Source organism: Apium graveolens, chromosome 6, assembly GCF_009905375.1.
Source record: "Apium graveolens cultivar Ventura chromosome 6, ASM990537v1, whole genome shotgun sequence".
In the NCBI taxonomy this organism is placed as follows: domain Eukaryota; kingdom Viridiplantae; phylum Streptophyta; class Magnoliopsida; order Apiales; family Apiaceae; genus Apium; species Apium graveolens.
The window spans coordinates 34606274-34631624 of record NC_133652.1 but is presented as its reverse complement, the minus strand read 5'-3'; the positions used below and the strand labels follow the sequence as shown (position 1 = coordinate 34631624).

Below are 25351 nucleotides of genomic sequence, written 5' to 3'. Positions count from 1 at the left end.
TCAAAAACCTCCAAATTTCAATTGAAAACATTCATACGGGTTATAAACCCTAATTTTGAAATTCGAAAATTAAACCTACTTTTGAGCATGTTATTGAACTCCAAATCAGACATATAATATATCAAAATCATCAGGAAAACAAGTTCTACCACATGCAATCATCAAATCATACAAACAATCATCCGAACAAAAATTCATATTTTTCATAAAAATAATTCGAACATAATTAAATTTATATAAAATCAACCTTTGATTCTGGAGTAAAACAGATCCTGGAATCTGATAGTACTCCTTGAGACCTTCAAATTGGTTACTCCAACTTTCCAAACGGATTTCACTAACACCTTGAATTTGTGGTTTGATTCTCAGAAAGGTTTATGAATATATGATTTTTCTCTGTAAAATTATATAATTATCTGTCTGCAAATGATTTTGATACGAAATAAAATACGGTAAAAGGCTATTTATATTTACGGGAAATTAGTATCCCGTTGGATCATTCCAGATATAAAACGGTACGTTTATTTGTAAAAACTGATCCAAACGGTATCGGTTTTCGGGATAATTATCCAAATCAGTACAATTTGTACTGCGGTCTTGGTCTCAGCGCCTGGTTACACGTATTACGAAGTGATAATTGTGATAGTTTAATAAAAAGCTCTCGTTTATCGAAAATACGGGTTTTATTGATTTACCGAAACGAATATTGTATCGAAAATGTTGCGCCGGGACCCGCGCAGGACAAACCGTACGCCGGATCGAAAAAGTCGAAACATGGAAAATGCTCGGAATATTACAATTAGGTTAGGAAGGAGTTATCGGAAGAGTTTCGGGTTCCAAAAACGTAACAACGGTTGACGTTGGTTGGTTCCCGTTTTTATAAAATAGATTTTAAATACTCGAAAAAAGATTTTATAAATTTCATATGATTCATATAAATTCATAAATCAACATAATAATAATTAGGAAGATATGACAATTATCTATATTTTATTTTGGACATATAAAAATTGAAATATTCAATTAATACTATTTTTGAATATTCAGATACAAATAACACTTAACAGTTAATTCACAGAATAGATACTGAACACACATAATAATTATTTAATAGCAAAAATAATTACACGATATATCCCGGATATTACAGTGATCCTCCTGACAACTAGGTATGCCTGAAATTCTTATTATTACCTTCAATGCGGACATTGAAAATTTAAAGTTTGGTGGTGATAATGTAAGGATTAGTGTGTGTATGTCCATGTAGTTCATACAGATTCATATTGCATGTTTAGTTGTAGTTCATTCATATTTTTACATGATTTTTCATTTAGGACATATTTGTTTGCATATTTGTTGGTGTTTTATGTGAGTTCATATAGTTGCACTTGCATGCATATAACATGATCCTTTAGGTTGAGTTGTTCTATTTGTTAAGTTGATGTCGATTTGAGTGTGGTGATGAAGAGCAGAGGAATAATTAAGTTCTAATGAACTTATTTGCATGCCAGAGTTAAAAAAAAATCAATAAGTCTTATAGATTGCTGTGGAACTAGAATATGATCATACTTGTTTATTTGTTGAATTTAATCACTAGGTTATAATTAGAATTTTTGTTATTCTCGTAATGATGTAAAAATACTGATTTTTAAACTGGAGAACATCTTGGATTTCATTCATTGTTTTGAATAAGGCTAGACGTCAAATGGCTAGTAGTCGGCTCATATTTTTATGAGTAGTCTAGGGTTGAATGAGATGGAGCGAAACGCACTCATTCAGAAATTGAAAAAGAAAAAAAGAAAAAAGAAAAGAAAAAAGAAAAAAAGGTATGTATTTATGCATAATTAATCAAGAGTGAGCTCTATAACACCCTCCAAATCCGGGGTATAGATTTGGGGCATTATTAACAACAATTACCAACTATACCTGCACAAGCGGAATATAATTACAATAATTACCCCGAACTATCACTACTCAGGATCTTTTAAGGGTTGAGTTTGAAAACAAGAATCATGCACTACACTTTATTACAAACCCAACTAAATAAAACCTGTCTCAAGAACTCCCTTTGTTACAAAACTTTATTCTATCTACAGTTTCACTACACAATCTTTTATTCAAACTACACAAAACTTTTATTCAACCCAACATTACTACTTATCCTGCTACACCTGATCTGGCACTTCAAAACTCTCTTCGGGAATAGGAAGGAACACTCTTGGTATAAGAGGGTCCCGCTGCTTGACTCGCTTCTTGACTATGCGGGTCCTGATGGGTTTCATTCTCTACCTTAACTGTAAAACAATAGGAGTGACAATAAAAGAAATGAGCCAAAATTGCTCAACAAGCCTGCAACAATATATATATATATTATAAAGAGAGAGAAATAAATGAACCAATAAGCTGCTGGTTTGAACAACCATCTGTATCTGTATATGATAATAATTTGCCAACACTGGCGAGTGCCAAATGAACAAGACTGGAACAAGAACCAACATATGCACTATAACCTGCTGATCAGTCAGAATATAGTGCGGATCTATACCCAACTGCATAGACCCAACCAACATTAGGAGTACTCAGGCAACTATGGCCTATTAAATAATGGTCTGGGTAAAACCCAGTCCGTAAAGTAACCATCCAGTCCAAGGCTTAGCATCCGGAATAATCGGAATGCTATTGATATATCCCAACACCAGGATATACCAGACTATATGTAACAAGGGTAAAGGAATTGAAATATGAACAGGGAATTCAATAAATTGGGTAAATCAAGCATTGAAATGAAATGGAACAAGTGATAATAAGTAGGTAACAGTGTATATGAACAATGATTATCAAAGAGAATCGATACGATAGAAAGGAAATATAAATCACTATTCTGAATTTAGAATAGGGGAAAAACTTGCCTTGCGCGTACTTAACCTGGTTTAACTCACTGCCTTCTGACCCTAGCTTGCTTTGTCTTGCTAACACTGAACAAATCATGGAAAGATAGGTGTTTAGATAATTTACTACATACGTGTATCTTGAATTGATATCACGCAACCTTATCAGTCTACCCATGCGTTTCTATCTGACTCGCATATATATATACATACATTTATACAGCACATCTATTCACATAATCACATAAAGCACGTAGCACGTAAAGCACATAATTAATTTCTAGATTTATAATTATTTTTAGAATCAATTCTGGACTTATACCTGCATTACTAGTCGTATCTGATTTTATTATAATTTTTCGGGATTTATTCGGCTCAATTATATCCCTACTAGGACCTATAAACTATTAATTATCACCAAACCATTCTCTTTTGGAGGAAATTATAACTCACAACTATTTTTATTGGATTCGTCTCATTTTTCTGAGTCTAGGGGTCTTCGTTTTGCTCAAATCGGACTAACGGTTGAATTATTATGAATTAAACAAGATTTAATTAATTAATAATCAATTATAAATAATTAATTATAATTAAATAATCTTTAATTATACTTTTAAATAAATATTTAATAATTATTTTATTTTAAAATAATTAATCCCTAATTATTAGGATTAATTACAATTTACTACACTTATTTACAAATTATTAACACTTACCCGATCATATCAATTATTTACAAATAATCAATCGATACAATTAACTGATACGTTATTTATCGAATCAATAATTATTACTCGAATCATAATCTAACTCAAGATCAATTACTCGTACAAATACGAGCTACTCACGATCCTCACATAATTATCGAGCTATTATATTATTACTATAATTATACGATTAATTAATTATTTAACTATCGGTATTTAATTATACGATACGAATAATTATTACGATATTCTTCAAATAAATTAACGATCGCATAATAATTCTAATTTAACGAATCACGACTTGAATAGGTACGAGTTACTCGTAATATTTAACTAATTATCGGATTATTATTAATATTATTTAATCCTTATTTATTAATTAATTACCTAATTATTAATTAATTAGATAACTAATAAATAATTAATAATTAATTAAATAATTAAATTTGAATTTCTAAATTACTAAAATAATTTTGAAATTATTAATTATATTTTTCAGAATCTAAAACTGATTTTTATTTAATTTTTAGAATTATTAAAACTGATTTTGATTTTACAAAATTAACTAAATAATTAAAAATGCAAAAACAGAAAATAGGGAAAAGTTTCGGGTTCTGGAGGATCAAACCCCGGATCGTTTCCCGGGTCGAAACCGGGTCGACTCCGGGTTGATGAAGAACATGTGCCCAGAATCCGGCGCGGCGGGGAAGTCTCCGGTGAACGGAAAATCGGCCCAAAACGACTGGTTCGGTCTCGTTTTTCAGTGATTTCAGTCAGCCATAACATCGTATCAACATCCCTGCTTTCTCCTTCCTTGTTCAACGACACAGCAGCCGGAAAACCGAGAAACGCGGCGGCGGCGACGCTTTTCGGCCACCCCGAAAACAGAACCCAACCGGCACAAAACCGGTGTCGTTCGATTCCTTACTCGACGATCTACACTCTCAAGGCAATCAAAACAGCTAACAAACACTCAATTGAAAAACCCGAATTCAAGCAATAATCCGAAAATTACGAAATTAAAATTGAGATATCAAACAACTAAAATGATTACATAATTAGAAACTAAGATTCATAAGCTTCAATTTGACTACTTACATGAAGGATTTGGATTCCGGAATCACTATGAACTCTGAGGTTGAATTCCTTGAGTGTTCTTCACCAACAAACCCTAGTTCTTGATTTTCTGATTTTTTTATTGTAATTAACTGAATTAATTAATAAAAATTAGGCTATTTATATTATGGAAAATAATACCCCTAAATAAAATTAAGGGGCTAATTACACTCCTAATAAAAATATTTGGCCCCAATTTTTATAATTTTTGGGTATTGATATTGAATTTTTAAATATCCAATAAATGCAAAATAAATACTAAAATTCCCAAAAATTGCGAATATTACAAAAATGCAAAGAAAAATGATATATGATAATTTCATGATCATATAAAAATAAAAATATGATTTTTGTGGGGCTTTTGGTACCCGAAGGGGTCCGGAAAAAAAGTCGTTTTTCGCGAAAAAGGTCAATTGGTAAAACGTCTAGGGGTTCAGAATAGCGATACGGTATAGGGCATTTTTGGCAAAATAGGGCCAATGATTTTGTTTGAAATACGGGCTTTTAAAACATAGTTTTGAGCTGTACAGGTTTTGATATAATATATATAACTGACGATAGAACGCTCAATAAATATCCAAAACACGTTTGGATCAAAACAACCAACACATAACACATAGCAGTCAGGGTTCAACAACTTAACATATTTAATCACATAATAATACACATAATTTATTATTATTATAATATAATACAAGCGTAATTCCTCGGTCGTTACATTCTCCCCCCTTAACAAGATTCTGTCCTCAGAATCTAATTATGCAAATAACTGAGGATACTTTTCTAGCATTTCACTTTCAAGCTCCCAGGTTGATTCTTCAACCACTGGGTTTCTCCATAAAACTCTCACTAATGACACAGACTTATTTCTTAATACCCTCTCTTGCCTATCTAGAATTCTTATTGGCTGTTCTACATATGACAAATCTGCCTGAAGTTCTACTGGTTCATACTCTATTACATGCCTTGTATCAGGATTATACCTCTTAAGCATAGATACATGAAATACGTTGTGAATGTGCTGCATATGGGGTGGTAGAGCTAACTCGTACGCAACCTTCCCAATTTTCTTCAAAATCTCAAATGGTCCAACGTATCGTGGCTTCAATTTCCCTTTATTGCCAAATCTGGTCAATCCTTTCCATGGCGATATTTTGAGCAATACGTGTTCTCCTTTCTGATAGTCCATATCCTTCCTGGCTTGGTTTGCATATCTGCTTTGTCTGTTTTGTGCTGCCTCGATTCGTTTTCGAATAAGATTAATCTTTTCTTTTGTCTACTGAATTAATTCTGGACCCAAAATCTTGCGTTCTCCAACTTCATCCCAATGCACGGGTGATCTACATTTCCTCCCATATAATGCTTCATACGGTGGCATTCCAATACTGGCGTGATAGCTATTATTATAAGAAAATTCCACTAGGGGTAAATGTTCATCCCAACTGCCTTCAAAATCGATCGCACAAACTCGTAGCATGTCTTCAATCGTTTGAATCGTCCTTTCACTTTGGCCGTCAGTTTGCGGATGATAAGCTGTACTCATATTCAACTTTGTTCCTAGACATTCTTGGAATTGTCTCCAAAATCTTGAATTGAAACGAGGATCTCGATCCGATACAATTGATACTGGTACTCCATGACGCATCACAATTTCTTTGAGATACATGTGCACTAATTTGTCGAGCGAAAATCTTTCATTAATTGGTAGAAAATGTGCCGACTTCGTAAGTCTGTCAATGATTACCCATATCGCATCATAATTTGCCCTAGTCCTCGGTAGTCCTACCACAAAATCCATCGCTAGATGTTCCCATTTCCATTCTGAAATGTCTAATGGTTGCAATAACCCACTCGGATGTTGGTGTTCTGCTTTAACTCGCTGGCATGTGTAGCATTTACTCACCCATTCTGCTATCTCCTTCTTCATATTCGGCCACCAAAAGTTTTCCTTCAAATCGCGATACATTTTCGTGCTTCCTGGATGAATGGAATACTTCGAATTGTGCGCATCTCGCATAATTTCTTCTTTTAATTCTGCCACGTTAGGGATCCAGATTCTTGACGCAAAACGTAAAATTCCTTCATTATCTTTCTGAGTTGTAATCTCTTCTCCTGTTAAGTTGTCGTCTTGACTCATCACTTCTTCTTGACAACGGCGAATCTTTTCCAGCAATTCTGGTTGGAAAGTCATAGCGTAGATAGTTTCTGCAGATTCATTGGGAATACGAATTTCGATTTCCAATTTGTCGAATTCCCTGGCCAATTCTTCGCATGAAGTCAACCGATTCAATCTTTCTTTTCTGCTTAGCGCATCTGCTACAACATTTGCTTTTCCTGGATGATAACTGATTGTAACATCGTAATCTTTAATCAATTCCAGCCATCGACGTTGTCGCATGTTTAGTTCCTTTTGCGTGAAGATATACTTCAGACTTTTATAATCCGTGTAGATTTCACATTTTTCACCGTACAGATAATATCTCCAAAGCTTCAATGCAAAAACAATTGCTGCCAATTCCAGATCATGCGTAGGATATTTCTGTTCATGAGGTTTAAGTTGTCTCGACGCATATGCAATGACGTTACCATGTTGCATCAACACACATCCTAAACCACGATATAAAGCGTCACTGTAGATAACAAAATTTCCTTGCTCGTCTGGCAATACTAATACTGGTGCCGTCACCAACCGATTCTTCAACTCTTGAAAACTTTCTTCACACTTACTATTCCATTCGAACTTTTCACTTTGTCGAGTTAACTTGGTCAGCGGTGTAGCTATCTTCGCAAAATCTTTGACAAATCTTCGATAATATCCTGCCAAACCTAAGAAACTTCGAACCTCTATCGGCGTCTTTGGTCTTTCCCAATTCAACACAGCTTCAATCTTTGTTGGATCAACTTGAATGCCTTCTCTGCTGATGATGTGCCCTAGAAACTGCACTTCTTTCAACCAAAATTCGCATTTGGAAAATTTTGCATAAAGCTGCTCCTTCTGTAATATCTCCAATGTCGTTTTTAAATGCGCTGCATGCTCTTCTTCCGTCTTTGAATAGATCAAGATGTCATCAATAAATATAATGATAAACTTATCCAAATACTTCTTGAATATTCGATTCATCAAATCCATAAATGCTGCAGGTGCATTCGTCAATCCAAAAGACATCACAAGAAATTCATAGTGTCCGTACCTTGTTCTAAACGCTGTCTTTGGAATATCTTCGGCCTTGATCTTTAACTGATGATAGCCTGATCGTAAGTCGATTTTCGAAAACCATGCTGCTCCTTTTAGTTGATCAAATAAATCATCAATGCGAGGTAAAGGATATTTATTCTTGATAGTTAACTTGTTCAGCTCACGATAATCAATACACAGTCGCATACTACCATCCTTCTTTTTCACGAACAATACTGGCGCACCCCATGGGGATACACTTGGCCTTATAATTCCTTTGTCAAGAAGTTCTTGCAACTGCTTTGCTAATTCCCTCATTTCTACAGGTGCCATTCGATATGGAGCTTTCGAAATTGGTTCAGTCCCTGGCGTCAAGTCAATAGTGAATTCGATTTCTCGATCTGGTGGAAGTCCTGGTAATTCGTCCGGAAAAACATCAAGAAATTCACAAACTACAGGAATATCTTCAATCTTCAAATTTCCCTTATCCATATCCCGTACATAGGCTAAATAAGCTTGACATCCTTGACGTAGCAATCTTCTCGTCTGCATTATTGATAGGAATTTCTGCTTTTGCTTCTCACCTTTAAATATTATCGTTTCATTTTCTTCAGTTTGCAATTTCACTCTCTTATTCGCACAGTCAATTTGAGCATTATTACTAGACAGCCAATCCATTCCTAAAATAATATCAAACTCCCCTAACCTAAAAGGTATCAAATCAACTGAAAAATGACATCTCCCTATCTCAATATCACAGCTCGGACATACTCGATCTACTGCAACCTGATCATTATTCGCTAATTTTATGACTAACACTTCATCCAACCACTGAATCTCACAATCTATCTTAGAGATAAAGGCTTCAGAAATAAAAGATCTAGTAGCTCCTGAATCAATCAATACCAAAGCATTTACGGAATTTACAGGGAGTGTACCTGCAACCACATTCGGACTCTGTACCGCTTCCTTCATTGACATGTTGAAAGTCCTTGCTCTGGGCTGATTTTGCTGTGGTAGTGGAGGTGGAGGTAATGCTAAAATTCTTGGAATACTGGCAGCCATTGCAATTCCTCTGCAGTCTTTGGCGATATGTCCTTTTCTCCCACATTGGAAACAAGTAACTTCTACCTTTCCCATTGGACATTCTCCAGAATAGTGTCCCCTTTGCTTGCACTTGAAACACGTAACATTTAGCTTGTTGCAAACTCCTGTATGCTTTCTACCACACGTTCTGCAATCAGGTATAAGCGGTCGGATAAGTCTCTGCTGAATTGGGGCTGGAAGTCGATTTCCCATCCTCTGATTGTTCTGCTCTGGCCTTTTGAAATTTACTTTTCCCCGAGCTTGAAATCCCGGCCTTTTGTTGAAACGATTCTGAAAATTTCCTGGTCCTTTCTCTTTCTGAGCTGCTTCGCTTTCTCCTTCAATAATCATAGCCTTCTGAACAACAGCCATATAAGTTGTCAATTCAAACACAGCTACCCTGCTACGAATCCATGGTTTCAGTCCTTGCTGAAATCTCTTGGCCCGCTTCTCGTCCGTATCCACCTGCTCTGGAACAAACCTTGCCAATTCAGTAAACTTGGTCTCATAATCCGCAACCGATAAGTTGTCTTGTTTCAGCTCCAGGAACTTGATCTCCATCTGATTCTTCATAAAACGAGGAAAATATTTCTCCAAGAAAAGATCAGTGAATCTGTTCCAGGTCACCACACCTTCTTCCAAAGCTTTCTTTGATTCCCACCAGTAATTAGCTTCACCTTTTAGAAAATAGCTAGCGAAATCTGTCTTCTGCTCTTCCTCAACCTTTACCAACGAAAAAGCCTTTTCCATCTCTTTCATCCAAGCTCTCGCTTTTGTAGGATCTGTGGAACCCATAAATTCCGGTGGCTTCACCGACTGAAATTGCTTGAAAGTAGTCGTAGGTGCTGCTGGTGGTATTTGATGTCCTGGATGAGCGGCTTGCTGTAACATCTGTTGCTGGAACTGCTGTTGCTGCTGCTGCATTTGTTGTTGCATCATCAACATCTGCTGTTGCATGAGATTAAACATCTGATCCATCTGTTTATTATTGTTTTGGCCCTCGGTGTTTCCATTCGATGAGTCGGGCTGCGCTTTTCTCTTAGGTGCCATTTTTCTGGTAAATAAATAATGGATCTTATTTAATAACAGTATATTAAACATATATTAAAACAGTCGATTCGAGAAAATAAAATAACTTATTAAATAACTGAATAGATAAAACAGTATGATATGTTTTAAATTTTTTTTTTTTTTTTTTACAACCTGATCGTGAATAAAACTACATTTGTAAATATGCAATGGTACTGAAATAAATGTAAATGCTTAAATGACTGGAAATAAAATAAAGAAAACGTGCAAAAGATTATCTCATATATATATAGGTAGAACACCAGCTACAGGTGTCAGTGCTTGATACAAAAACCTATGATATAACAGTCGTACTGCTACTACTATCAGTCAGAGTCAGTATATGATAATGAGCCAAAATTGCTCAACAAGCCTGCAACAATATATATATATATTATAAAGAGAGAGAAATAAATGAACCAATAAGCTGCTGGTTTGAACAACCATCTGTATCTGTATATGATAATAATTTGCCAACACTGGCGAGTGCCAAATGAACAAGACTGGAACAAGAACCAACATATGCACTATAACCTGCTGATCAGTCAGAATATAGTGCGGATCTATACCCAACTGCATAGACCCAACCAACATTAGGAGTACTCAGGCAACTATGGCCTATTAAATAATGGTCTGGGTAAAACCCAGTCCGTAAAGTAACCATCCAGTCCAAGGCTTAGCATCCGGAATAATCGGAATGCTATTGATATATCCCAACACCAGGATATACCAGACTATATGTAACAAGGGTAAAGGAATTGAAATATGAACAGGGAATTCAATAAATTGGGTAAATCAAGCATTGAAATGAAATGGAACAAGTGATAATAAGTAGGTAACAGTGTATATGAACAATGATTATCAAAGAGAATCGATACGATAGAAAGGAAATATAAATCACTATTCTGAATTTAGAATAGGGGAAAAACTTGCCTTGCGCGTACTTAACCTGGTTTAACTCACTGCCTTCTGACCCTAGCTTGCTTTGTCTTGCTAACACTGAACAAATCATGGAAAGATAGGTGTTTAGATAATTTACTACATACGTGTATCTTGAATTGATATCACGCAACCTTATCAGTCTACCCATGCGTTTCTATCTGACTCGCATATATATATACATACATTTATACAGCACATCTATTCACATAATCACATAAAGCACGTAGCACGTAAAGCACATAATTAATTTCTAGATTTATAATTATTTTTAGAATCAATTCTGGACTTATACCTGCATTACTAGTCGTATCTGATTTTATTATAATTTTTCGGGATTTATTCGGCTCAATTATATCCCTACTAGGACCTATAAACTATTAATTATCACCAAACCATTCTCTTTTGGAGGAAATTATAACTCACAACTATTTTTATTGGATTCGTCTCATTTTTCTGAGTCTAGGGGTCTTCGTTTTGCTCAAATCGGACTAACGGTTGAATTATTATGAATTAAACAAGATTTAATTAATTAATAATCAATTATAAATAATTAATTATAATTAAATAATCTTTAATTATACTTTTAAATAATTATTTAATAATTATTTTATTTTAAAATAATTAATCCCTAATTATTAGGATTAATTACAATTTACTACACTTATTTACAAATTATTAACACTTACCCGATCATATCAATTATTTACAAATAATCAATCGATACAATTAACTGATACGTTATTTATCGAATCAATAATTATTACTCGAATCATAATCTAACTCAAGATCAATTACTCGTACAAATACGAGCTACTCACGATCCTCACATAATTATCGAGCTATTATATTATTACTATAATTATACGATTAATTAATTATTTAACTATCGGTATTTAATTATACGATACGAATAATTATTACGATATTCTTCAAATAAATTAACGATCGCATAATAATTCTAATTTAACGAATCACGACTTGAATAGGTTCGAGTTACTCGTAATATTTAACTAATTATCGGATTATTATTAATATTATTTAATCCTTATTTATTAATTAATTACCTAATTATTAATTAATTAGATAACTAATAAATAATTAATTAAATAATTAAATAATTAAATTTGAATTTCTAAATTACTAAAATAATTTTGAAATTATTAATTATATTTTTCAGAATCTAAAACTGATTTTTATTTAATTTTTAGAATTATTAAAACTGATTTTGATTTTACAAAATTAACTAAATAATTAAAAATGCAAAAACAGAAAACAGGGAAAAGTTTCGGGTTCTGGAGGATCAAACCCCGGATCGTTTCCCGGGTCGAAACCAGGTCGACTCCGGGTTGATGAAGAACATGTGCCCAGAATCCGGCGCGGCGGGGAAGTCTCCGGTGAACGGAAAATCGGCCCAAAACGACTGGTTCGGTCTCGTTTTTCAGTGATTTCAGTCAGCCATAACATCGTATCAACATCCCTACCTTCTCCTTCCTTGTTCAACGACACAGCAGCCGGAAAACCGAGAAACGCGGCGGCGGCGACGCTTTCCGGCCACATCGAAAACAGAACCCAACCGGCACAAAACCGGTGTCGTTCGATTCCTTACTCGACGATCTACACTCTCAAGGCAATCAAAACAGCTAACAAACACTCAATTGAAAAACCCGAATTCAAGCAATAATCCGAAAATTACGAAATTAAAATCGAGATATCAAACAACTAAAATGATTACATAATTAGAAACTAAGATTCATAAGCTTCAATTTGACTACTTACATGAAGGATTTGGATTCCGGAATCACTATGAACTCTGAGGTTGAATTCCTTGAGTGTTCTTCACCAACAAACCCTAGTTCTTGATTTTCTGATTTTTTTATTGTAATTAACTGAATTAATTAATAAAAATTAGGCTATTTATATTATGGAAAATAATACCCCTAAATAAAATTAAGGGGCTAATTACACTCCTAATAAAAATATTTGGCCCCAATTTTTATAATTTTTGGGTATTGATATTGAATTTTTAAATAGCCAATAAATACAAAATAAATACTAAAATTCCCAAAAATTGCGAATATTACAAAAATGCAAAGAAAAATGATATATGATAATTTCATGATCATATAAAAATAAAAATGTGATTTTTGTGGGGCTTTTGGTACCCGAAGGGGTCCGGAAAAAAAGTCGTTTTTCGCGAAAAAGGTCAATTGGTAAAACGTCTAGGGGTTCAGAATAGCGATACGGTATAGGGCATTTTTGGCAAAATAGGGCCAATGATTTTGTTTGAAATACGGGCTTTTAAAACATAGTTTTGAGCTGTACAGGTTTTGATATAATATATATAACTGACGATAGAACGCTCAATAAATATCCAAAACACGTTTGGATCAAAACAACCAACACATAACACATAGCAGTCAGGGTTCAACAACTTAACACATTTAATCACATAATAATACACATAATTTATTATTATTATAATATAATACAAGCGTAATTCCTCGGTCGTTACAAGCTCCTTAATACTCGAGTTATTAAGTTCCTAAGGGACTTTGTGCCTAGTGACCTAAGGTTTTTCATAGTCTGGAATCCGCTAACATAATGCTCGGTACATGGGTATTATTGTATAAGTCTTTTGGGACCTCATTCATTGCACGGTCAATATAAGCATCTTTGTTATGTGTTCAATAATAGCATGAATCCTTGTATAACTCTAGCAGAAAGGAGGTGTTGTGAGTCATTATGTGTTTAACGTCTATTCTAGTTATAAACTTGTGATTATTTTGATGAAAGATAAGTTATGGTTATTGATCTAGTATCGAGAGTATTTCTGTTAAGCATTCCACACATCGCACATTTCTGGTTTATGAGTGGGTTTGTGGGATTTATTCAAGCTCTGTTTTAAGTCATTGCATTCTTAGAGGCATCGGCTTATTCATTTGGTTATGATTATTCTGAGGGGATCGATTGCATTATCATTTAGTTGCATTCACGTAGTTGCTTTCATGCATTAGGTTTATTTTATAGTTTTTGAGTCTGTTTATGCTTAAGGACAAGCATCGATTCAATTTTGGGGGTATGATAAGTGGATTTTATATCTACTTGGAACACTTCATTACAAGCTTAAGTTGGTGTTTTGGACTCAAGTTGGTATTTTTAATATGTTTTTGTGTTATATATTTCAGGCATCTGTTAAATGAAGAAAGGAGTTTTTTAAGGAAATATGTTAAAAAGAGCTAAGAATTGGAAGCCTAGCTCTCAAGTTATAGAGAATCTCGTTAGCTTCGCGTGGGCAGTTGAATGACCTAATTCTGACGAGCAGAACTCAATATACGGACAAAAGAAGAATCAGCAAAAAAATCCAGAAATCCTGCGCGGTCGCGCCAAAACCAGCGCGGCAGCCCCGACTTTCTGCCAAAAAACAGCGCACCCGCGCTGATTTTAGCGCGCCCGCCCCACCCTTTTTTCCCCAGAATCCTGATTTTAGTAGAAATTGATGATTTTGAGGGTCCAGGTCCACTAAGGGCTTATATATACCAATAAAAAGATGTTTTTAACGACAAGGAGCGAGGGGAGAGCAATAAGAAGACCTAGAGAGCACGAGATGGCTACGGAGAAGAAGACTTTCATATTCTTCAATATAGTTGATACTTTGGATGCTTGTTTTCGATTTGTCTTTAAACCCTAGTACTCTTATATTGTTTTATATCATGTTTTCATTGGAACCCATGGTGACGATGAGTTCGGTTATGAACTAATCGTTATCGTGGGGTTCCAACGGATTTACTTATGGATTTTTATAGTTAATTTGTTTCAATATCTTGGTGTGTGGTGATTGATTGATATCCTAGTATTGGTTGTGCGTATTCGTCTTATGTGCATAGCTAACATATAAGATAGCGTGTTAATCTCTATTGAAGTAAGAGTGAATATAGATATTTAAAACTTGTCATGTTAGCATAGGTTCTTGTATTTATTATGCATTATTCGTAGGTAATTTTAACCATCTTACTTGCCCTATGTAATCACGATAGATAACTTGTTCATTAAACCTTTATGTTGTCAAATTCTATAGACATATAGGGTCTCAATATAATTGGTGTCTATTCAGCTTCCATCTCTTTTGTGGATGTCTGGTAGTAGGGTATTCGTACAACGAAAGTTGGTGTTTACTAGTTTCGTGTTATCTGATTAATTGTCATCATCATTGCATGTTAAGGTTAAGAACAATGACTTTAAATGAAGTATTTAATGAAGTTAGAATCTCATGTTTGTCTCATATAGTTAATTCAATCACTTTTATTCTTAGTTAATTGCATGTTAGTTTAATCTTAGTTGTAAATATCTCACCTTGTTATTGTCTTAGCATTGAGCGATAGCTATACCATTGTTGCATAGGTGCATAATCTTAAGTTAACCATAAAGAGTCTATGTGGGAACGAATCTGATTTATATCTTATACTACTTGCGAATGCGTATACTTGCGTGTAATTTTAGCGCGTGTTTTCGCCTAACAGGCACTTATATTTATTGATTATATTACCATGAAACAGGGAAAATAATCTGGGAATTAATCGTGTTTTTTTATCTTCTCATAATCGCATGATTATAGTCCTTCTAACAGAGCTAAAGTATTATTCATGTTATAATATACAGAAAACATAATCATCATCTTAATTATTTAAAAAAATAATGAATATTACCTCTACAATTATCTTGTCATTCTTCTTCAAGATTGGACCAAGCAAACCACTTGTTGCCCGTACGTAATGATTGTGTAGTGATTGTTGACTCGGGTCCGGAAGAGCAGCATAGGCTAATTTAAACACCTCATCGTCAAGAACGGACTGCTTCACTTCCCGCGTGGGTAGAGAAAGAACAATTTGCCACACTCTATCTAAGATGTCCGACATCATCTTGTATATTTCATCAGGAACGGGCTGGAACATCAACTACAGATCTGCTCATTTTTTATTTCTTAATAATTTGCAGCGCATCTCGTGGACCCAAAAGCTCAGCCAAAGTGTCTTGGGGACGAAAGTTGATCCTCCTTTTCCTTGGGGATCTTGCATCAGCCATCACAATAACCTCTCTCTTTTCATGGAATTCCCTTCGGGAACGGGGGAATGTTGGTTCTTCAATACGCTCAAACTCAGGTGCCAACTCGATTCTCGCCTTTTTCAGTTTTTTCTGCAGGGTTTGGAAATAAGAAATCCATCTTATATCACAAATAAAGAACACAATAATTCAAAATCAGTAAGAAATAAGCAGCCAAAAGAAAGTAAATTCAGAACCTGAACATCTTATGATAACTGAACTAATCAATCTCATACATGTAAACTTATTGAAATCAAAACATGCATGAATGCATACTAATACATATACTCGAAAAATGCAGGTGGAACATTCGCACTATATTCTTTGATCTCGTGGAATGCTAATATATGAGATTAATTCTAAATAACAAACCGGAGGATAGTGAGATACAAATTATAGTCAGTTAAAATAATATTAATGTGAGCTCAAGCTCTAGTCTTTCTACAGGGCTCTCATAGCTGAGTTCATAGCCACTATCCTGTTTCTTTAAATAATTTAAACCAATCATACATACCCCGAAACCAAAATAATTCATCTTACAAATAGATTAATGTATCTGCATTTTAATTTCTATCGATTCACAGAGGTAGTTGCACCTGAACTTGAAGACTGTAATACATTTAGTGTTTGGTAGATTTTGTATAACAGTAAAACTATATATCTAACATATCAGCACAAAAACATATCAGCACAACATAATACAATCAAGTACATAGAAAAATATTTAGCAAAAAAGAAAAAAAAATACACATAAAAACACAAAAACAATGTGCCAATACATAAAAACTATATTTCTTTTAAGATACATATATATTACAAACCTCCAGATCTTGCACAGCTGGTTGAGTGGGATCATACGATATACCCAAGAATTCTTCTTCGGAGATAGGCAACTCTCCTTTAGCCTCTCTTTTTTCATTAATTTCCTATAATATGAAAAAAATTCACGAAACAGTTCATGAAGCAATTAAAAATTAAAATACAGATTAAATAATCTATTTGCACGAGAGAAACTACCTAACATCTCTGCTCAAATGGTTTGGCCCTGCTGCGAGATACAAATTCAACCTTATTTCGGGCATTCTTTCCATTTCTGGACTGTTGTTTTAAACTCCTCAGCCTCCCAATATTCATATATAGAATTCCATGTGCGCTGCGAGTAGTAGTAGAGCTTCAATCCTTCGTCCCTAATGTTAAAACCATTCTCAGTATATCCAGCTTCCAAGAGATGCTTCACTTTTTCCACGAGTCGGCTCCTCTCAGCACTGAGATAAGACTTTCAATTTATATGCAGATACGCTCTCACAACTTGGTCTCCGTCTTCTTCACCATAAGGAAAGGGATAAGCATAATACTTCTGCCAAATAAAATGGCATAGTATTAATTAAAAAAATAGAACTTTAAATTGCATAATATTAAAAAAAATGAAACTTTAAATTGCATAATATTATTAATATGATGCACTACAAAGGCTAGTATGCATTTGATATTCTTTAATGGTACAGAACTTCCGCTGGAAAAACATAATTAAAAGTTAAACAAATTATTTTACGAATAGGGTATTGACATTTTCCCCATTTTGATATGGAAGAAACTGGACCTCTCGCGTTGCTTGAAAAAAATGCAAGTTTATCTCAGAAGCAAAAGGGTACCGCAGAAGTGTTTGAAAAACTACATAAATATGAACTTGATAGATGGCATTTAACAAAATTTAGTTAAGTAATATTTTACTAGGAGAAACAGTGAATTTAGATGCGATGTACAGAGATAAATGAGAGATGCAGATTAATAATAAAAAGTAGTAAGAGTGATGACAAGTAAAAGTGAGTCAGGATGTCTATATTCATGACTGACAACAATGTATCATACTTCAAGTTTGTTAAAACATATGTATCTGTCCAACTTGATTAGATAAAATAGTACTTTTATTTAAGAGGAGGAACAAATGTATCAGACAAATTCTCTAAACAATGATCAAATTACGGCTCGCTATGCCATGTATATGACAGTGAGTCCTAAACATGAAAAAAAATAACAAATTTTTTAGTTAACTCTTCACTGGAATAGGATATCCAATTTCACAGGGAGTTAAGCCAATAGGAGTTAAAATTCCTCTTGTTTTTGCTATCAACCAGAGGAACTCATTGTCTGTGATGACATAATATTTCTTTTAAGTACTTTCAAGGTCGAGTTAAGAAAATCTACAGTGTACATAAGAACAGATTTTGTCATTGGGAAATACTGGTATAACAGAGCCAAGGCCTAGGGTGAGATGGCCAGGGAATAATAATTTTAGTTGATGTCTCAAGTCTCAACAGAGGCAAATTAATGAGTTAATATTAACATAACAACTAAGAAGCGTGAATCATCACCCTTTCATCACATAATTTTTACTTAGGGAATATATAAAATAGTTAAAAGTATGTTAAATGAAATTAAACAAGCAGTACAGTGGAAAAAATATAGGTGTTTACTTACTTTAAAATTCTTGATACACGAGGTATAAAAAGCTTCACGTGAATCTCCCCTTGTGCAGATAGTTTGATCATCAAATTTCATACGAAAAATGTGCCCTAGAGTTTTCTTGGGAGTAATTTCCAAGAAGCTGTAACAAAAATGAAAACAAATTAGATTAAGCTGTAAAAAATCAACACAAGCATTTCTCACAAAAATAAGTATTTATTGTTTAAAAAATATTATTTTTTAAAAAATGGTCAAGTAATTATCCCTCAGTTGTGTAAGTATGTTTCGTAAAATCCCTTACCCTTTCTCGTTCAGAAGAAAATGAACTGTTGGCCTTTCATCTCTTGCTGGTTTCCTCGGGTAGTCCCCTTCAGAACAGTTCCGCCTTTTCCTCTCAAATATAATCTTACGAATGCTTTCATCCTCCTCGTAAGTCCCTTCCACATAACTTTTTGAAATTGTTCCTTTTCTGCATCATTGAAATATGGGTATTGTTGTTCTACCAACTTTTGGAATCCACTACATATTCAAGTTAAAAATCAAAAACTATACTGTAATCCGGATAAATGCAAAAGTAATACAAACAAATAACATACTGCAAGTACTTTACAACCTCTGGCGAATTAATAAGAACATAGTATGCCACTAGTTCATATTCATCACCACTCAACATTCGATCGTTAGTCTGAAGACTAGGATGTGTTGGATATGTGTACACTTCTAACAAATCCTCATCATAAAACATTCAAGGTGCCTCATTTCGCCTTAATTCATTTTGCATTATTCCATTTCTGGAATCAAAATACAATGTGCAAAAGTGTACACATTCCTCCTCAATATAGCGTCGTGCCATTGAACCTTCCGCTCGAGCTTTATTTCCTACTTTCAATTTCAAGTTGTGCAAGTATCTTTCAATAAAATACATCCAACGCCCATTAGCTGGCCCATCCAACTTACATTCAGTTGCTAAATGTAGTGGCAAATGTTCCATTGGATCAAATAAACCAGAAGTGAAGACGGTTTCAAGTTCAGACATTATCCTCACTATATCTTTCTCCATTTTTTTCTAAATCTGAGAATTTGAGAGTTTAAGAGCATATATCTTGAAAGAAGTTGCACAATTCAATGATAGGATCAGCTACATGCTTCGGGATAAGGTCACGACAAATGATAGGCATTAATTTTTGCATGAAGACGTGACCATCATGTGAATTCATACCATGAATATAATTTTTTTCCCAATTGACACACCTAGATGTATTTGAGGCATAACCATCTAGAAGTTTCAATGAGACAATCCACTTGAATAACTTATGAACTTGTACCTTTGAAAGTGTATATGATGCATGCGGTTCGGTACCATCACCTCGAATCCACAACTCACGGTGTACACCTAATTCTTGACAATCTTTTCTTGACTTTGTGTTGTCTTTGGTCTTTTTTGCATCACCAAAAATTGTGTAGAAAATATTATCAAAGACATTCTTTTCCGTGTGCATAATGTCAATATTATGACGAAGGCTTAGTGTCTCCCAATATGGAAGCTCAAAAAATGGAGAAAAATGAGTCCAATTATGTTTCACCCCATAATCTCTTGGTTTTTTCTTATGTGACTTTCCCGGAGGGGGAAACTGTATTTGCTCACACACCACCTTTGTACGGCCCCTGAATTTCGAGCACAAACTGATCGCCTCTCTACACTTCCAAATTTAGTACTCCTTCTTAGAGGATCATTTGCCTCTAAAAAATATCGAGCAGTGCCATAAAAACTTGTTTTCCCACCATATTTGAGTTGTTTACCTTTTACTTCTCCCATACAAACTGGACACGATAACTTACCTTTGGTGGACCATCCGCTAAGCATGACAAGTCCGGGGAAGTCACTAATAGTCCACAAAAGTGCCGCCTTCATGATAAAATTTGTATGTGAGAACATGTCATATGTTTCAACCCCGGTATTCCACAGCACTTTCAATTCATCAATCAATGGCCTAAGATAAACATGCAAGTCTTTTGTTGGATCTGTCGGCCCAGGAATAAGAAGAGGCATGAACATATATGGAGCCTTTGTACACATAGAGGGAGAAAGGTTATACACAACAACTACCACGGGCCATACCGTATACTCCTTCGCGTGCTTGTTGCGAAAAGGGTCAAATCCATCTGTAGAGAGCCCGAGTCTTACATTTCGAATCTCTTTTGAAAATCTTTGAAATCTCTGATCAAATTGTTTCCATTCATCTCCATCTGATGGGTGACTTAATTCACCTTCAATTGCAATTCTATCATGGTGCCATCTCATACATTTTGTAGTAGTCTCGGCCATGAATAGACGCTGTAATCTCATGGTAATAGGAAAGTAACGCAAGATTTTTCATGGAATCTTCTATTTTTTAGGATCTTTCTGCTTCTGGTATTTATCTCCATTGCATATATCACACTTTGTCTTGTCACTATGTTCCTTGTAAAATAACATGCAATCATTCTCGCAAGCATCAATTTTCTCATACTGCATATGCAATCCTTTAATCATCTTTCGCATGGTGTAGTACTTTTGGGGCAATTTATGATCATCAGAAAATACTAATCCAATAAGATGAAGCAAGTCATCAAAGCCATTATTACTGCAATTATGCTTGTTTTTCCACTCAAGTAACTTCATTGAGAACTCCAATGGTGTAAAATTGACATTGTTTGGATAAATTGGTTTAGAAGCAGTATTGACCATCTTGTAAAATATTTTTGTTGTTTCGTTTGGTTTTTTTCTCAGAATCTCGCAATCCTTAAAATCATTATCATCATGTGCATCATACATGTCATCATCTTTGTATCTAGAACTCGTTCCAACATCGACTTGTGATATATCTTTCTCCTCGTGAAAATTCCATATAGTATACCATTGCATGATACCATGTCGATACAAATCAATTTTCACGGTATTAGGCAACTTAAAATACCTATTTCGACAATCTTGGCACGGACATCTTATAAGACCATTATCTTCTTCTTCACCATGTTCTATAGCAAATATAATGAAATGATCCACTTCGGCTTTATATTCTTCTGTTATATATTTTGCCTCATTAAATCGATTACGACCAATCCAACTACGATCGGATGCCATCTACAAATGCGGACATATACGTAATTATTAACTACTAACAATATCAATATATTGCTTGCCAAACAAAATAATATCAACATATTACACTATGTATCATCATCCTATCAATAAAGTTAGTAAACAAAAATTATTTGATATTTATCAACAAATTCAAATTAATCAAATCATTTCTAAATATGTTAAAGGTATTCAATTATAAAAAACAATGACTTACAAAATTCATAAAATAAAATAATAAAAAAATTGATAAGTTTACTTACTTGATGATAATGGATGATTACATAATGAAAAATGGGGTGGAAGAAGGGAGAAGATAAGGAATTGCGGCTGCTGGGAAAAAAGAGGCCAGTAGGGTTGCTAAAATGGATCTCCTAAATTCAACCGAATTAAGTTGTAATAAAAAAGCGGCTAAATTCAACTGCTTGTGGTTGTATTTATTATTAAAACTGCACGCGGTTGTATTTACTATTATAACCGAAAGCCGTTGTTTTTACAAAATTAATTACAAAATTAATTACAAAACATTAAATTTTGGTAAAATTAATCAAAAATAGTTAAACTTATGTAAAAATATTAAAAATTAATTATAAGGTCTAGGATGAATATATTATAATTGTCTATTTACATATTTTAGCAATATTTAAAATATTAATTTTATTTTTTTGTATTTTTTTCAAAAAAATATTTTGGAAAATTGTTTTTTAAAATTTTGAGCAGCTATTTGGCTCCAATTTTTCCCTCTTATTTTTTTGGCGGAAAATTTCCTTTGGCGGGAAAACTCCCTCCAATTTTTTTGGGAGGGCTAAATTAGACCGAGTGTGGTTGAATTTAGGAGGGCCGGCTAAATTCAACCGTTTGCGGTTGTAAAATGTATCGGTTGTAGTTATCCGGTTGAATTTATGCGAGGCAAAAATTAATCGATGCGTTAAATTAAGTAGTGCGGCTAAATTCAACCGGCAGCAGTTGTATTTGATTTCGGTCGTATTTAGTCGGTTGTATTTGTTTCAAAATTTGACCGCCTAAATACAACCATTTTCAGATATAATTGCTTTCGGTTGAATTTAGCCGCGCCTCTTAAATTCAACCAGATATGGCAACCGTTTTTGATTCCGGTTGTATTTATGCAGTTGTATTTAGCCTTATTTTCTTGTAGTGATATTTGTTAGACACGTCTGACATATTAACTTCTTCGAGGTGCTTAAAGGTGAACACGCCTCCAAAGTCTGACCTATATGATCAAAGATGATAAAAATTTACTAAATGGTGATAAAAGAATAATAAATACGAACCAAAGTATACAATTTCGAACAGGCAGATGTAAGCATAAATGAATATTTAACAGAACATTTGCGGTGTGCCTTACATCAAATTCAAGTTCTTGCAAATAGGGGACTGCAAATGCAATTGATGAACAAACAAAACTTGATTCATCTCTTGAAAATTTATGCTAAATAGACTCTAGATAGTCATATGTTGCTGGAACTTTCAGAAGGACATTACCTTCACAATCTGTGCAGAAGGTACAAATTTTTCATATGGTCACGATACAAAAAATAGCACACAGTTGGCAACAGTCAACATGGCGAAGTTAGGGAAGAGAAAAAATCATAACACGTGTTCCTTATTTATTAATCTTATAAAGCCAAGTGTATATGTTTTAAGCAGTTAATAATCTGATTTGCGGTTTGTCAGAGTTGTTGTTCTTGGACAAAATTGTGTTATTTGATCAAAATATAATTTGATCTGACAATGTGTACACTTGGCTCTAATAGCAAGTCCAATGCAATGTTATTTTTGGTGTCAACAATTTGAACTATAAAAGAATTCTATACTTGAATACAAATATATATATATATGTATTATTAGTTCTAAATATAATATCAATGATGTATAACCAAAGTATCATCAAACAACTACAAATGATATAATTGTTAGTGCGCTATAAATGAAACTTACGGAAATGTGGCAAAATTTTAGGTAAATTTGAAAATATTTGGTTTCAAAATGTATCTTGCTTTAAAGTTAAAGTTTTTATTAGTACTAAAAACATATTTTACTGTTAAATTATAACGACTATAACAATTTTGCATTTTGGATTGAACTTGCTCTAATAAATCAATGGATTCTATTATTTTTAAAAAATAAGCTTCCCTGCTATCAAAATATTTAATAACATACACAAAACAAGATAGGAGGAAAATTACGGTTAGAAACTCGATAAATATTAACCGTCAAAATAATAAAGTCATTAAAACAAATATTTTTTTTAATCTCAACATATGAAAAGATCAATAAAATAATAAATTTATTATTATAAAAGTTTTCACGGTCCCGAGCCAGTACCCTTTATTGTAATTGACTAAAGGACCTTAGTGGCAGTTGTGTAATGCACAACTGGATTTCAAGCTGATTGTTTTATTGTATACATTGCTTATTCAATTACATCTGAAAAGCTGACCAAATAAACAGATTAAAACAAAAGGAAGAACCGAAAGGCACGAGAAATTATCTAAGTTGAAGAGGTAAAGAATTTTATATCAACTTTCGGAGAAGCTCGTTGAAAATTCAGAACGTTATTTTCTATACTCAAATTTTTTCTGAAAAATTTGTATTTTTCATTATATGAAACTCTCATCATCTCGAGAATCGGAGAACGTCCCATGACAAATTTGATGAATTCCATGTCTCTTTCGCTGCAAACATCCGATATCTTTACCATTTTAAGGTGCTTAAAAATGAAATCAGCAGGGCATTCTTTCTCCCAGAAGTCCATATCAGCAGCTTTTAAGTAGGCATATTCGAAATCTGCAGTCTGTGTCATTAAAAAAGAATTAGCATCACTCTATATATGAAATAAAAAACAAATGATTTGTCTGTTGTAACCTATGTGATCAAAAGGGATAATAAATTAATCTCCTAATTAACAAAAAATAAGAAGGATTACATGACTCACGATAACTACGGGCGGGCTAATAAAAGAACAACAAACAGTGCTAGAAGTACATAATGATGGATAGGTAAAGGTGCGGAGACATATAACACTTACTGAAATTTGAAGTTCCTGTAGATTAGGGGACTGTAAAATCAAGTGATGAACATATAACACTTCACTCAGTTCATTTAAATTTACGCACTTTAGTTCAATAAACTTGAGATAGTAAAATGTAGCTGGAACCATCACAAGGCTGTTACCTTCTGAAGCCTGATGCAAAACAGGAAAAAAGTACAGCAATAATGCAAGCCTTTGTAAACTCAAAGAGATCGAAGGTTAGAGTACATATTATTAAAGCATCTTTTTTATATCTATTAAGTTTATTAAAAGCTTGAAAATATTTTCAGCATATTACCTCTGTATCGATGTCTATGGTTATAGCAACCAGAAGTGGAGCATGCTCAAGATGTATGTGTTCAAAGTTGTCATCCAGAGTAAGATGCTTCAGATTTGGGGCATGGACTCTAAGAGCTGCTAGATATTCACAATTTGCAAATATAAATTTCTCAAGAAGAGGGCAGCTTGAAATAAGGTTTTCAACATCCTTGCGAGTAATTAAGTCATATTCTAGGCTAAGGTATTTCAAAAATGGAAATCCTCGAAACGTTACAGGAGTTTTCACCTCAAACCCGGAAATATTCAAGCTAATTAGTTGCTGACAAGAAAATAAAGCAGAAGGTGTAGGTATTAATG

The 25351-nt window shown here is 33.9% G+C and overlaps 1 pseudogene; it reads right to left on the bottom strand.

Annotated features, from left to right (window-relative positions):
• The window catches only part of LOC141664882 (uncharacterized), a 44526-nt pseudogene extending 28631 nt beyond the window's left edge, over window positions 1-15895 (bottom strand).
• Window positions 15896-25351: the final 9456 nt, after the last annotated feature.